The sequence below is a fragment of the Sceloporus occidentalis genome, unplaced genomic scaffold (assembly GCF_023333645.1).
Source record: "Sceloporus occidentalis isolate IW3139 unplaced genomic scaffold, rSceOcc1.0.p SCAF_2, whole genome shotgun sequence".
In the NCBI taxonomy this organism is placed as follows: Eukaryota; Metazoa; Chordata; class Lepidosauria; order Squamata; family Phrynosomatidae; genus Sceloporus; species Sceloporus occidentalis.
The window spans coordinates 103,037,470-103,053,663 of NW_028316982.1; positions in this window are offsets into that span (position 1 = coordinate 103,037,470).

Here is a 16,194-nt window from a genome sequence, read left to right on the forward strand (position 1 = left end):
GAAGTAGACTCAAGTCTAGGAAAGCTCATGCCAATTTCTTTCAGCCAGTCTTAAAAGGGCTACAAGGCCTCTCTATTATTACTATCATTATATCCCAATACATCTGAGGAAGTAGATTTACATCTAGGAAAGCTCCTGCTGCCAAGTTCTTTCTTTCAGTGAGTCTCAAAGGGGCTACAGGCCTCTCTAGGTACTGATTCTACCGACCAACATGGCTATAACTTAGAATACAGTACTTGATATATTTCAGTAGTATACAATACTAAAATACAATACCAACACTAAAAATACAGTAGTGAAATGCCTGTCCTGGGAGGAAGTTTTGAAGACACAAAACCCTCTTGTGAATCTTCCCCTGTGTAAAATCCCCTTTCCCTTTGAAGGTGGTGTTACATCGACAGTCGGGTTCTAGAAATAGAAAGCCAACAAAGGGATCGTTCCGGAGTTTATAGGCTCATTTTTTGTGTGGAGGCTCTCATCCTTAAAAAGGACCGACTAAAGGAGGGAGATTCCTCCATGCAACAAACACTGCCATTATCAGCTACGTGAAGGAAACAGTATTCAAGGCAGCTGTAGTTGCCCTGGTGGGAAGCTGTATTTCTAATGGTCTTACCCATTTCCCCAGAGGCCAGGAGTGCAGGAGAGGCCCTTGGCTTGGTTCGTTCATCAGTCCTGGCGGCACCATCCTCCTGGACAGAAAGCTGGCATGGAGGAAACGCCTTACAAAAGGAGGATGTCTGCACACCCCAGTGGTGTTACAAAGGGCAGCCTCTGGAGAGGCTTTTAGGGCTTTGGAATTAAGCATGGACCACTGTTGCACAAAGTATAATGGTATTTAAATGCAAAAACAAGTGAAAAACAAAATAGGACAATATGTATAGGTACACATACATTTAAACATATACATATCCACCTACGCACAGAGACACCTTTCAAGGCAGTGGTCTTGCCTTGTGATTCTTCCCTATCACGCACTTGTCCTGAGAGCTGGAGAAAAGGATGCAAGCCCTGAGATCTGACAACCCTTGGCAGGATATATAGATGGGAATGGAGCATGAGAGAGATTATTATTGGGATGAAAGAGCCCTCACTCCAGTCACAGGGGAGGTGCCCTAACACTGACCCTCACCCTAACTCTAACTCTAGCCCTAACACTAACTAAACCTTAACCCTAACTCTAACCCTAAACCTAACTAAACCCTAACCATAAGCCCTAACTAAACCGTAACCCTAACTAAACCGTAACTCTAAAGCCAACCCTAACCCTAAACCCTAACTGTAAACCCAAACCGTAAACCCGAACCCTAACCCTAACCCTAACACCAATCAAACCATACCCCTAACTAACCCTAAACCTAAGCCCTAACCATAGCCTTAACCCTAACTAAACGCTAACATTAAGCCTAAGCATAACCCTAACTAAACTCTAACCCTAACTTAACCTGAACCCCAACCCCAACGTAAACCTAACCCTAATCCCAACTAAACCCTAACCCAAAACCAAACCCTAACCCTGACTCTAACCCTAACCCCTAAACGTAAACCCAAACCCGAAGCCTAACTAACCCTAAACCTAACTAAACCCTAACCATAACTCTAACTAAACACAAACATTAAGCCTAAGCATAACCCTAACTAAACCCTAACCCTAACTAAACCCTAACCCTAAACCTAACTAAACGCTAACCAGAACCCTAACCCTAACTAAACCCTATCTCTAACCCTAACCCTAACTAAACTTTAACCCTAACCCTGACCGTTACTAAACCCTAATCCAAACCTAACCCTAAATCTGACCCTAACTTTAACTCTAAACCCTATCCCTAAACCCAAACCCTAACCTAAACCATAACCCTAACCTAATCTGGCCTCTAGTTCTCTTGCAGCTGGAGGCCGAGAGACTGCTGTGAGGAGGAGCCTGAGGCATGCTCCTCTGGCTCCTTCTCTGAAGTGCCCTTTTCTGTCTTCCAGCTGTCTCCGAGAGACAGCTGGAGGCCAGGAAAAGGCAGGGAAGGGGAGGAACAGGCACGCATGTGCCTCTTCCGCCTTCTCCCTTGCCCCATGCCTGAGGAAATGGTGCCCAGTGCCACTTCTGGTATGTGTGGCATAGATTCGCCATCAGTGGTTTAGGGGTTAGGGTTAGGGTCAGGGTTGATGTTAGGGTCAGGGCTAAGGTTAGGGTTCGGTTTGGGTTAGGGTTAGTGTCTAGTTGGGGTTAAGGTTAGGGTTAGGTTTGGGTGAGTGTTAGGTATAGGGTTTAGTTAAGGTTAAGGTTAGGGTCAGGGTTGGTGTTAGGGTTATGATGTTAGGGTTAGGATTAGATTAGGGTTAGGGTTACGGTTAAGGTTTAGAGATGACAGGGTTAGGGTTAGGCTTTATGGTTAGGGATAGGATTAGGTTTAGTGTTTGGGTTATGGTTAGGGTTTAGGATTAGGGTCAGGGTTAGGGTTAAGGTTTAGCGTTAAGGTTAGGGTTAGGGTTAAGGTTTAGAGATGATAGTTAGGGTTAGGGTTAGGCTTTATGGTTAGGGTTAGAATTAGGATTAGGTTTAGTGTTTGGGTTATGGTTAGGGTTTAGGATTAGGATCAGGGTTAGGGTTAAGGTTTAGCGTTAAGTTTAGGGTTAGGGTTAAGGTTTAGTTAGGGTTAGGGTTATGGTTTAGTTAGGTTCAGGGTTAGTTAGGGTTGGGATTAGGGTTTAGTTAGGGTTAAGGTTAGGGTTTAGTTAGGGTTACGGTTAGTTAGAGTTAGGCTTAGGGTTAATGTTAGGGTTTGTGTTTCGGGGTTAGGGTTAGAGTCAGAGTTGGTATTAGGGTCAGGGTTAGAGTTAGGATCTAGTTGGGGTTAGGTTAGGTTTGGGTAAGTGTTAGGGCTAGGGTTAGGGTTAGGGTTAAGGTTTAGGGATTACAGTTAGGGTTAGGGTTAGGCTTTACGGTTAGGGTTATGGTTAGAGTTAGGGATAGGTGTAGTGTTTGGATTAGGGTTAGAATTTTTGGTTAGGGTTAGGGTTTAAATTTTAGGATTAAGATTAGGGTTTGCGAGTTAGGGTTAGGGTTAAGGTTAGCATTAGGGGTTAGGTTTAGGAGTTATGATTAGTATTAGGGTTAGGGTCAGGGTTAGAGTTTAGTTAGGGTCAGGGTTAGGGTCAGGGTTGGTGTTAAGGTCAGGGTTAGGGTTAAGGTTAGGTTTGGATTAGGGTTAGGGTTTAGTTAGGGTTAGGGTTTGATTAGGGTTAGGGTAAGAGTTGGTGTTAGGCTCAGGGTTTGGGTTCAGGTTTGGGTAAGGTTAGGGGCTAGGGCAGGGGTAGGCAACCTTTTTGAGCCGGGGGCCGGGTTGCTGTCCCTCAGACAACTGGGGGGCCAAAGCCAAAAAATAAATAATTAAATAATGTTTTAAAAAAATAAATAAATGAATAAACCAGGACAAATGTAGGACAAAAATTTCAAATGGAGGACACTTTTTTAAAAATATGGAGGACACGCTAAAAAATTTGCTGATTTTTTAAAAAATGTTAATATAAATGCATGTTTCGGAGGCTTCTATAGGCAATTGCCCCCCTTGCCCACCACTTGCTCCCTTGCCTGCCGCTTGCCCCCCCTTGCCCGCCTCCTCCTGATAGGCCAAAGGCTCCAGTGGCAATCGGTGGCAGGACTGGGCTGGGGCCGGTCCCAAGACCTTGCCGGGCCGCATCCGGCCCACGGGCCGCAGGTTGCCTACCCCTGGGCTAGGGTTTAGTTAGGGTTAGGGTTATAGTTATGGTTAGGGGGTTAGGGTTAAGGTTAGCATTAGGGGTTAGGTTTCGGAGTTATGGTTAGCATTAGAGTTAGGGTTTAGTTTGGGTGAGGATTTAGTTAGGGTTAGGCTTAGGGTTAATGGTAGGGTTTGGTTAGGGTTAGGGTTTAGTTAGCCTTAGGGTTAGGGTTTAGTTAGGGTTAGAGTTAGGGATGGGGCAAGGTTGGTGTTAAGGTCAGGGTAAGGGTTCGGGGTAGGGTTAGGTTAGGGTTAGGATTAGATTAGGGTTAGGGTTAAGGCTTAGGGATTACATTTAGGGTTAGTGTTAGGCTTTAGGGTTAGGGTTAAAGTTAGGGTTAAAGTTAGGGTTTAGTGTTAGGATTTAAGGTTTAGGATTCAGGTTAGGGTTTGGGGTTAGGGTTAAGGTTAACATTAGGGGTTAGGGTTTAGTTGGGGTTAGGGTCAGGGTTAGTGTTTAGTTATGGTTAGGGTTAGAGTTAGTGTTAGGGTAAAGGTCAGGGTCAGGATTAGGCTCAGGGTTAGCGTTAGGGTTCAGGCTAAGGTTAGGGTTTGGGTTTAGTTAGGTTTAGGGTTAGGCTTATAGTTATGGTTAGAGTTTAGTTAGGTTTACGGTCAGGGTTAGGGTTAGGTTTAGGGTTAGAGTTAGGTTTAGGGTTTAGTTAGGGTTAGTGTTAGGGTTTAGGATTTAGTGTTAGGGTTTAGGTTTAGGTTTAGGGTCAGGGTTGATGTTAGGGTCAGGGTTAGGGTTATGGTTCGGGTTAAGATTAGGGTTAGGGTTTGGGTTTAGGGTTATGGTTTAGGATTAGGGTTAGTGTCAGGGTTGGTGTTAGTGTCAGGGTTGGGGTTAGGGTTAGGGTTAGGTTTGGGTTAGGGCTAAAGTTAGGGTTTAGTTAGGGTTAGGGTTGGGTTAGGTTTAGGGTTAGGGTTTAGTTAGGGTTAGGTTTAGGCAGGCTCAGGCTTAGGGTTTAGTTAGGATTAGGGTTGGGGTATGGTTAGGGTTAGGGTTATGGTTAGGGTTTAGTTAGGGTTAGGTTTAGGTTTATGGTTTAGTTAGGGTTAGGGTTTATGGTTATGGTTTAGGGTTAGTGTTAGGGTTAGGGTTAGTGTCAGCATTGGCGTTAGGCCTAGGGTCAGGGTTACGTTTGGGTTAGGGTTAGGGCTAAGGTTAGGGTTTGGGTTCGGGTTAGCATTTAGTTAGGGTTAGCATTAGGGTTAAGTTAGCGTTAGGATTAGGGTTAGAGTTAGGGTTGGGTTAGGTTTAGTGTTTGGATTAGGGTTTAGGGTTAGGACTAGGGTTTGGGTTCTGTTTAGGGAAATAGACTCCAAACACTTAAAAACATATTCTACCTGACCATCACAAGGAACTTCCTAATGAAGATCTTGCCCAACAGAAGATTCCGTTGAGGCTGGTGGAGCCTCCTTCTTTCCAGGTGATTTCAGGCATCCTGGCTTCCCATCCACCAGCACAGTTTTCACTCAGGCTCATTACATAACACCTCCAGGTTCCATTGGAAGGCCCTCAAATTCTCTGCTGACACTATCACTCAAAAATGCCAGTTGGACAATGAAAGAATCTTAGAAATGGAAGATATACCAACAGACACCTAGTTTATATCCTTCCATGGAGAAATATATTCACCTATCCTGAAGATTGTCCACCCCTGTTGAAAGACTTCCAAAAACAGAAACCCCAGCACCATTAAGAGAATCAATATCATTAAGGTATAGGTCTTCAGCTGATAGGATGGCGCAACCTAAAAATGTAGGACATATCATACAAATGTAGGACTCCCTATAAATCCACACCAGCACACCATGGTTAGGGTTCAGGTTTAGGGTATAGGGTATAGGGTTTAGAGTTAAGGTTAGGGTTAGGATCAATGGTTAGGTTTAGGTTTTAGGGTTAGGGTTAGGGTTTCAGATTAGGGTTTGCGTTTAGGGTTAGGATTAGGGTTAGGGTGGAAAGAACTCCAAATAAGGAAACATCAGCACCGTCAAAGACAATCGATTTCACTAAGAATAGGTCTTGTGCTGACATGTGAAAGTGTTTGGTTTATGGTGGTTTTGTTTCAAATTGAAATTGCTTCTGGTGTGATGGGATTTACAACTCTGGCTCTACCAATGTAAAAATGAAGCATGTGCCCTATAAATCTGGGCTGACCTGAAAATGTAGGACACGCCCTACAAATGTAGAACTCCCTATACATCCACAGCCTCTCATGGAAATGGCTTCACATATTTTAAGAGATATACTTTTGAAAATACAGTGAGTTTACTCTCCCCTACTTTACAAATTGGGAAACAGGGAAATAGGCTCCAAACACTTGACAACACATTCCACTTGACCATCACAAGGAACTTCCTCATGGAAAGAGATCTTACCCAACAAAAGATGTTTTCTTCGAGGCTGGCGGAGCCTCCTTCTTTCCAGGTGATTTCAGGGATCCTGGCTTCCCATCCACCAGCACAGTTTTCACTCAGGATCTTTACATGACACCTCCAGGTTCCATTGGAAGGCCCTCAAATTCTCTGCCAACACTATAATTCTAAAATACCAGCTAGACAATGGAAGATTCTTAGAACTGGAAGAGATGCCAACAGCCACCTAGTGCAACATCCTTCCATGGAGCAAGCCTTCTTAAGCTCTGTCAGCTCTTCTGGGACTTGGCTAATAGGTTGGAGTTGCACTCCTGCCCCTGCTCTCTTTCATCAACAGGCTGAGAGAAAATGTAGCAGATGAAACAGTTTTTTGTGGGGTAGTGGGCACTTGAAGCTGTGTGGGGAAGACATGTCTTCCGCTCTGAGAGCATTTCTAAAGATTGGGGTAGAAAGAAAATAAATGATGATTTCTCAAGGGAAGGAGTATCTGTCCTCAATTTTTGGAAGGAGTCCTTCTTCTGGGTGTGGCTCTTGTACTTAAAATCTCTCCCTTTCCCAATCCACACCAGTTTGCAGTTCAGAGTATGTGGTCTCTGTAAACCTCCTACATACACACTAGCTCTGCCTGTCTCTGTCCTGATGAAGGATTGAGAGTCCTTCTTCTCTGGGAACATGCTTCTCCCTTGCATCTGATCACCCTGGGGGCAGCAACTGAGCAAAAACCAAGAGACCTCTTGTCCACATTGGCCTTTGCTGCAAGGCTGGCACAGGTGAGAGGCTTTTTGGTCACTGGTTAGCCAGCTGCTCAGTTGCTACTCCCAGGATGACAGCGCACAAAGGGAGCAGAGACTGAGTAACTAGTCAAACAGCAACCAAAAAGACTCTCACCTGTGCCAGCGTCTGATGCAAGACTGGCACAAACAAGAAGCTTTAGTCGCTGCTCAGTTGCTGCTCCCAGGGTGACTGGGTGCAAAGGGAGCAGCGATTGAGATTGGTTGTTTTGAATTTGCAGTAAAGCAGTAGAGCTGATATCAAAAATATATCCAGGGAGGTGCTGGGATTGTCACCCAAGAGAAAGTGGGTGGCAGCCTGAAAAAGTTTGTTGGAGACCACTACATTAGGACTCTGATTCGGTCTATTCTGACAAGATGAATTTCTCTCTCATATCACTTAGACATTTAATTAAGGGGTGAAACAGATGATCAAAATAAATAGGCTTCAGACTGGCTTCAAGGTGGGGTATTTAGATGATGCATGCCTTGACGCCAGCCAGAAAGAGCACCCAAGCCACGCTGTGGGGAGAAAAGCCAGACTAAAAAGAAGCTGGATTTTTCCACTTCTACCTGGAAAGTACACACCTTCGCTTGTATGTATAAATGCATTGATGCCAGGGCGGCTCTAAAGGGACACTCTTTCCAAACCCTAACCCTAATTGTGTGTGTAAACAATCTTGCAGCAGCACATTTAACAGGGACAGACCTGCCGTACCCTAGCAGTGAGGTTGGCAATGCCCAAAAGAGAAACTGTGACACCTCTCATGGAGATGAGTACAACATATACAAAACAGGCAGTCAAAGAGGGGGTGAAGGGGTGTGTGAAGGGGGGCATGATTGTATCTTGCTGGCATCTGCATGGGCACACCTCTACTCTGATGCCCTGTCCTGGTGAAGCACTGCACATGCAAATGTGTGCAGATTCACAGAGATAGCCATCCAACGGCCCTTATTCTTAGTGAAAAGATTAAGGGCCTTAACACATTTCTCCTTTATATCACATTGATCCACCATTTAATCAGCGATGTGTGGCAGGAATAGTGAATTGTACTGCACCTTGCTCCTTTTCTGCAGTAATTTCACCATTAGAATGCTCCACACACAGATTTCCTTTTTGCAGTACCCATATCATACCCTCCTTCCCTATCTCACCCCCAGCTTCATGATTGGTCCTTTTGTTTTGTTTCAGCAAGGTGGCTCAGAAGGCCGTCTATAGATAAAACATACCTCCTCCACAGAAAGTAGAGGAATACCCTAGCAATCATGGGAGGAGATCTGGAGCCATTTGTCTGACACATCATGAAGTGAGTGCTGCAGTAAAATGAAGAGAAAATGAGGGATTGCTATTTTTTAAATCTGCCACATGATGGCAGTACTTAAAAACCTCTTTTCAATTGTACGTAAGGCAGACTGTGTTTTGCTTTCACTTTGCTCAGCTGTGCTGTAAACAGGTGGAGCTGGGTTGACTGTCTTGTCTGGTATCTTTTCCAATAGAATCTCCATAGTAGCTTGGTGTGTTCTTAGATTTACAAAGTAAGGATCTCAGAGCATCTCGGATTTATGACAACGAATCCCAAGTATTTACTTTTGCTTAAAATTATAAGAGCTTCCTTGCTGGGTGAGATCATGGCTCAATTATTTCAGTATAACTTCTGTCAGTCAGCAGGTGCTCCTTTGGAAAGTTGCAAAATTGTAAAGAGTCACGGGTGGATCCTCATCTCCATTCAGACCACTCCTGAGCAAATATTGTACAAGGGTTTTTTGTGCAGTTGTTCATTACACAGCGAATGTGTTATTTTGCTGTAGTCTTTTTATGTCTTTTGTATCAGAGTTGCACATAGTGCAGAAATATCACATTTCAGTTGCATCCACATTACAGAAATAATCCAGTTTGACAACCACTTCAACTGCCATGGCTCAGTACTATGGAATATTGGGAATTATAGTTTGCTCTGGCACTAGAGTCTCTAACAGAGAAGGATCTCACAAAATTACAGTTCCCAGAGTTCCATAGCATTGAGCTATGGCAGTTAAAGTGGTGTCAAACTGGATTATTTATGCAGTGCAGATGCAGTCTTCCTAAGCCAACAAGTTTTTCATCATCCAAGTCACTGAGTACATCTGAGAACCTGTATGTATACTCAGAGATGGTCAGAGCTCCTTATTCATACTTGAGTAGCTCCAAGAGAAAGAAAGAATTGGACCAACAGGATTCTAAAGTATCTCAACGTAGACACTTTCAGAATGGCAGCAATCTGTCATAGGTACGATATCAGCTTTGTTTGGGAATCCTCCCATCTTTATTAATTGGCATGTAGTCGTCATACCTGAGAGCAGGTTGTTCTTAAAGGAAAGTCTGGACTGTTTACAGTGCAAGGGCAGGAGGTGTTGGCAGGAATACATATTTAAGCAAAGCCATTGCAGATACGCCACAATACAGTAATGTGTCAATCTACATGCGCATTGTGTATTGTGCAGTGAGGTGTTATATTAATCATTTCTCATACATTTTGCTATGGTGGTATTTAGAGTAAGGATTACATAGTGGGCAGATATTTATGCTATGATAAAATGCTGTAGAATCTCTGCCGCTATTAATCAAATATTGGCGGGTTACAAACCGCCACTTGGGACGTCCTCAGGACGTCCCAGTTTAAAAAAGGGGCATCTCTTCCAGACGCCCCTATTCCTGTTATGGACTCTGTCCGTAACAAATGGTGGCGGCCGTTCCACATGGCCACTGTCATCTTGACGTAACGGACGCTGTGCATCCGCATGTCGCGCGGTGCTAATGACGTCGCGAGTGCGCCATTGGCGCCTCACGGCGTCATGAGCGCGCCGCCAGAAGAAGCTCCATTTTGGAGCTTCTTTTTTGCTCCGTAAGGGAGCCGTGCGGTTTGGCTGCGGCAGCTCCCTTGCGGAGCAAACAGCAGCACCAGGAGACGGCCGCAAAGCGGCGGTTTGTAACCCCTCCCTAAGAATTAAAGTGGTAGAAAGTGGACATTCACATTCCTATAAAACTAAAATTATTTAATAACTCTGATAAAGGCTGAACTGTATTATACAGTACCTTTTTTTGTTGCCTTCACCATTTTGGTTGTCCTCCTTTGGACACGCTCCAGTTTCTCAACATCCTTTTTAAATTATGGTGCCCAGAACTGGACACAGTGTTTCAGATGAGGCCTGACCAGAATACAGTGGCACTATTGCTTCTCTTGATCTAGATATTATACTTCAATTGATGCAGCCTAAAATCACATTGGCCTCGTTAGCTGCCACTGTTGACTCATGTTCAATGTGTGGTATACTTGGACTCCCAGATCCCTTTCACACGTAGTTTCATTCAGCCAGGTGTCCCCCATCCTATATCTGTGCATTTCATTTTTCCATCCTAAGGGCAGTACCTTACATTTCTCCATCTTGAAATTCATTTTAACTTTGGCCCAGCTTTCTAATCTATTGAGGTCATTCTGAATTTTGATCCTGTCCTCTGGGGTATTAGCTACTCCTCCTAATTTGGTGTCATCTGCAAATTTGATAAGTATGCCCCCAATTCTGTCATCCAAGTCATTGATAAAGATGTTGAATAGCACTGGGCCCAGGACAGAGCCCTGTGGGACCCCACTGGTCACTTCTCTCCAGGATGAAAAGGAGCCATTGTTGAACACCTTTTGGGTTCGGCCAGTCAACCAATTACAAATCCACATAACAGTTGCCTTGTCTAGCCCACATTTTACAAATTTGTTTGCAAGATGTCATGGGGAACTCTGTCAAAGGCCTTACTGAAATCAAGATATACTATATCATTTGACAAGCTGGTAATTTATAAAAAAAAAAGAGATTAGATTTGTCTGGCATGACTTCTTTCTCTGAAACCCGTGTTGACTTTTTGTGATTATGGAATTGCCATCTAGATGTTCACAGATTCTCTGTTTAATGATCTGCTCCAGAATCTTTCCTAGAACTGATGTCAGACTAACTGGACGATAATTGTTGGGATCCTCTTTCTTCCCCTTTTTGAAGATGGGGACAACGTTGCCCTCCTCCAGTCTGCTGGCACTTCTCCTGTTCTCCAGGAGTTCTCAAAGATTATTGTCAATGGCTCCGATATTACATTTGCCAGTTCTTTTAATACCCTTGGATGTAGCTCATCTGGTTCTGGAGATTTATATTCATTTAGATTAACCAGATGCAGTGGGAGCATCAAATTTCCATGTAATGCAGTGCTGTGCTTGGAGCTACCTCTTCTAGCTCTGAAAACACCAGCCCACATTTAAATATTTCATGTTCTTCAAAATTACAAATTCATACACCAAATGACATGATGGTTGCTTGAAAATTGATCAGAATTACTCCATGGGGTGCCATTAAAAATAGGAAGCTGCTAATGTGATGGTTTCCCCTTGTGGTTCCAAAGATTTCAGCCAGACTTCACATCTTTTAAGAGGCCTCAGTCACTGGAGACAAATTAGATAAATCAGAGAAAAGCTTGTACTTTTGGGCAAGCTTCTGGAAAATTGGATTTAGAGCAGAGACCGACAAAATGCAGTCTGCAGGTGTTTGCCACTTGCTGATTGTAACTAAGCTTTGGCTCCTAACTGCTAAATATATCACAGGCAAAGATACTATGAAATTGACTATCTCATTAATTGATTGATTGCATAGCTGTGAAAATTGGCTTATGAAGAAAGCTGACAGGAAGAAAATAAACTCATCTGAAATGTGGTGTTGGAGAACAGTTCTATGGATACGTGGACTATTAATAAGATAAAATATATCAAGCCTGAACTCTCCCTAAAGGCCAAGATGGCTGAACTGGAGCTGTCATACTTTGGACATGTCATGAGACTGTGTGACTAATTGGAAAAGACAATAAGGTTTGGTAAAGTGGAAGGTCATAGGAAAAGACAGCATCACAGGTGGACTGATTCAAAAAGGGAAGCCATGGCCCTGAGTTTGCAAGACCTGAACATGCCTGTGTGTTTTGGAGTTGGCACCTGAGGTCTCTAATTTGTAGGGTCACCGTAGGATCACACAAGCCCCATTCTCAATGCAATTGCATTAGTAAAAAGAACAGGATAGATACTGATTTGGCAGCATTCTGTATTACACATCTCTTCATTATTGTGAATGAGCTCTCATGCTGTCTTCTGCACTTCTCCCTAACCACATCATCCTGGCTTGTACCCTTACCCATCATACCTTTTGGGTTTTTTAAATGGTTTTTTTAAAATTTTTATCTATAGGATTGTCTTCTTCCATACAATCCACCTTACTCACATAATCTGGGAAGAATCTATTACAGCCTATAAAGACCAGGTTGGCTGCGGTTATCCAGAGGACCTTTTCTTCTACTGCTCCCAGATTATGCAATGGCCTGTTGGAAGAGATCCATCATATTACAAGCTTGGACAGCTTCAAAAAGGCTGTCAAGACGGATCTCTTTTGGCCGGCCTTTTCTGAATAGCAAACTCTGCCACCCATTGTATCGACCATCACATTGAATATCCTGTAACCCCGTTGCCTGTCTCTGTTTGTTTTAATGGATTATTTTAATGCTTAAATATGCTTAATTGATGTTTTAGGGGAGGGAGGGAATAATTGAGATTATTGTTGAATTGTATGGATTTTTATTGTAAGCCACCTCGATCCTGAACAGAGAGATGGGGTAAAAATAAAGTATTATTATTATTATTATTATTATTATTATTATTATTATTGCAATTCTGGAGGTACAGTAATATAATTTTTGTTTAAAAATAAATATATATATTTTAAAAAGGGAAACAGCCTGCTTGGGAATAATGAGCGGGAGAGGAGGAAACACTGACACCATGTTACTGCCCAATGCTAGAACTACCAGGGGCGGAACTGATCACACCTAGGGATACAGCTGTGCATTTGGGAGCTTATTGATAGGTTTTCCCTATCAATGATAAACTGCATTCTAACAATGCTTTGAGTGAAAGGCGGAGCTGAGACAGACATAGCACTGTGTGATAAGTATCACCAAAGGTGCTATTTCCCAACATTAATGGCATTTTTAAAAGCCACATGTCCAAGGTTGGCTTGTCAGCAAATGCAACAAAGAAAACTCATTGATTATAGTCAGTGAAATAGTCAATATCATCATAGATATTAAAGTCAATTTCTTGTTGTTGTTGTTGTTGTTGTCGTGTGCCTTCAAGTTATTTCTGACTTATGGTGACCCTAAGGTGACACTATCATGGGACTTTCTTGTCAAGTTTCTTTAGAGGAAGTTTGCCTTTGTCTTCCTCTGAGGCTGAGAGAGTGAGACTTGTCCTAGATCACCCAGAGGGTTTACATAGCTGAGCTGGGATTTGAACCCTGGTGTCCAGAGTCATGTGATTACACTACATATAGTTAATATTAAAGTCAATTTAAGTGCATGTAAAGTTCGTTTGTATATAAATATATATGTAAATACAATTATCCAACTACAGATGTTTTTTAATTTGTTAATAATGAGCAGGATCGTTATTTATTAATAGTATCTTTCAAAGTACTCAATAAAATATAAAGGGAAGGATTTTAGTGGTGAATACTGAGTAGGAGAAATTTTATTTAATAATGAAAATGTAAAATATTAAATAAAACGTAAATAGGAAAGTAATCAATTTTAATCTACTTTGTATTTTTTTATTTTAAAAAACCCACTAAGCCTCACAGATTCAACCCATGTCTTTGTTCAGCGTGAAAAATGACGCATGTGTGACAATGTGGAAGTTTCCCCGCTCTGATTTAAAGGTTGAGGTTCAATGTGGTCTCCAAATGAGGTAAGAAGGCATTTTGGTTTTTAAGGCTGGCTGTGGTTGGGAACAAACTCATACTTCAGAAAGGTACGTCCAAGTATGGCTTTTGCCTGTATGGGGCTGACTAATCCAGTCTGGAGCCTGCCCTCTAGTTCAGACTCTCTGGTCTGAAACACAAAACCAGTCACAAACCATCACTTTGCATTAGCAAGCCTACCCAGGAGTGACATATAGACAATAATTTCCCTGTGTGAGATGCTTGTAGGACTCCTGTAGCTGCATTAAGGAGGCAATTACTGTTCACTTGTCCAGATTTAACAAATACACAATGCCATTTTTGTTCCCGGGGGGAATGAAATAATCAACCAAGTCTAAAATCATTTTTAAAGCACTTCCCATCCAAATCTTCCTGACTGAACCAATATAGTTGCTGCTTAATGCACTTTTCATTCGTCGATGTGTCTGCGGATCTGTTGGTATAATTTATTTATTTTTCCTTGTCACCGTTTTTGTTTAGTGCAGGGGGAAAGGAAACCAAGCAGAGCTCAGGTGGGAGTCTGGAGTTCTAAATGTGTTTGTAATCAACAGATTAGTTAATCAGCCGTGATTTATTAATGATGAATTAATTATCCCTGATTTTGCATTTCTGCTGGCTAAATGGAGCTTTAAAGAGGTTATTTTATTAATCATCGTCGTGCTAATTGCAGACACTTACAGAAGGACTGCTAATTAAACATGCAACCGTGGGCAAAACAAGGCCTGGGTTGCTGAGAGTGGCAAGAATAGAAGCACTCATTTTCTGAGCAGTGAAACTTTATTCCCCATGAAATATTACAGTGTTGACCCAACCATGCTAATTAGTTGCCAAGACCTGTTTTAATGCATCATTAGGGGTTTTTCCCCCTTGTCAGCATTAAAAATACCACAAAACTAAGGCGATACACAGGTCCAATTGGAGCCCGTGTTTTATCTGGCTTCGGTAATGCAGAAATCAGGGGATGATAGTTACAGCTCCTCCCAGTCCCAATCCAGAGTGAATAGTTTTTGCACCTTGTTTCCTTAAGTGAGCAGTATCACCACAGTGCAGTGCAGTGTACTGATGAGTTAGCAGACCGTCGCTTCACATGCCACAGACACAATAGTCAAACCATGGTAAAACAGTGACAGCTGCAGCAACAAAAAAATTAATCCCACAGCTTGGGCTTCCATATGTGAACTTGCTCACTCGTTCATTCTCTCTCACACACAACTAGGATTCAGCATTAAGATCCAGAAATCATTTCAAAGGACCAAAATACAATTAAAATCTAAAATGCTGTGAGAAATTTATTTTGGTTGGGATGGTGGGGCATTTTCCTGGGCTGTGCCTGAGGCCAGGAGGATAGTCTAAAGCAGTGATGGCGAACCTTTTAGAGACTGAGTGCCCAAACTACAACCCAAAACCCACTTATTTATCGCAAAGTGCTGCATCCCTCTGGCTTTCTAGTGACAAACTCTAGTGAACTCTGTGTTGGGATGATGGTGTGTGTGCCCACAGAGAGGGCTCTGAGTGCTACCTCTGGCACACGTGCCATAGGTTCGCCACCACTGGTCTAGAGAGTCTAAATGGCATACATTGTTCTGTCCTTAAACAGAGGGCAATGGTTGGGGGACTACTGCTGACCTTCAGCATCTGCTGCCTAAGATGGTTGCCCCAATTTATTAGAGGGGCTGGCCTTGGGATGAAGTTAAGTAGCGTATGGATGGAAGATATATTGGGAGCCCTCCTTGGTTTCTAAGATGGCAGGGGATAATAATTGTATTAAATAAATAGCAAATGTGTAAGAACAGTAACAGCATCATGCAACTACAAGTTACAGTGCCAAACTTTAGTATTAACATATAATAATAATAATAATAATAATAATAATAATAATAATATAATTTATTTATATACCGCTATTCCGAAGATCATAGCGGTGAACAGAAAATAAATACAACAATTAAAATATCACAGACCCCAGCACCCCCGACATACACAATATCATATCACAATAAAACAGTTAATACTTAAAAACAATTAAAACCATACAAACAACCCCATACAAATGGCTGAATAGATGGAATCCACCAATTACATCGCCAGGGGAAAAAAGATACCAATAGGCTCATGGGGGAAAAGAAGGTCTTCAGATTCCTCTTAAAACCATCAAGGGTGGTAACTGTACAGAGCTCATGGAGGAGAGAGTTTCAAAGCTGAGGGGCTGAGACTGAAAATGCCCTCCGAGATGAGTTATAGCGAGCATCTGGAACTCCTAAAATATGTTTCCCACCCGACCTGAGAGTGCGGGGCGGTTTGTATGGGAAGAGGCGGTCCTCCAAGTACCCTGGGCCCAAGCCATTTAGGGCTTTATAGGTAATAACCAACACCTTGTATTCGGCCCGGAAGCAAATAGGCAGCCAATGGAGATCTTTCAGGACAGGTGTTAGATGGCTGGACCTGGAACATCCAGTAACCAGCCTAGCAGCCATATTCTG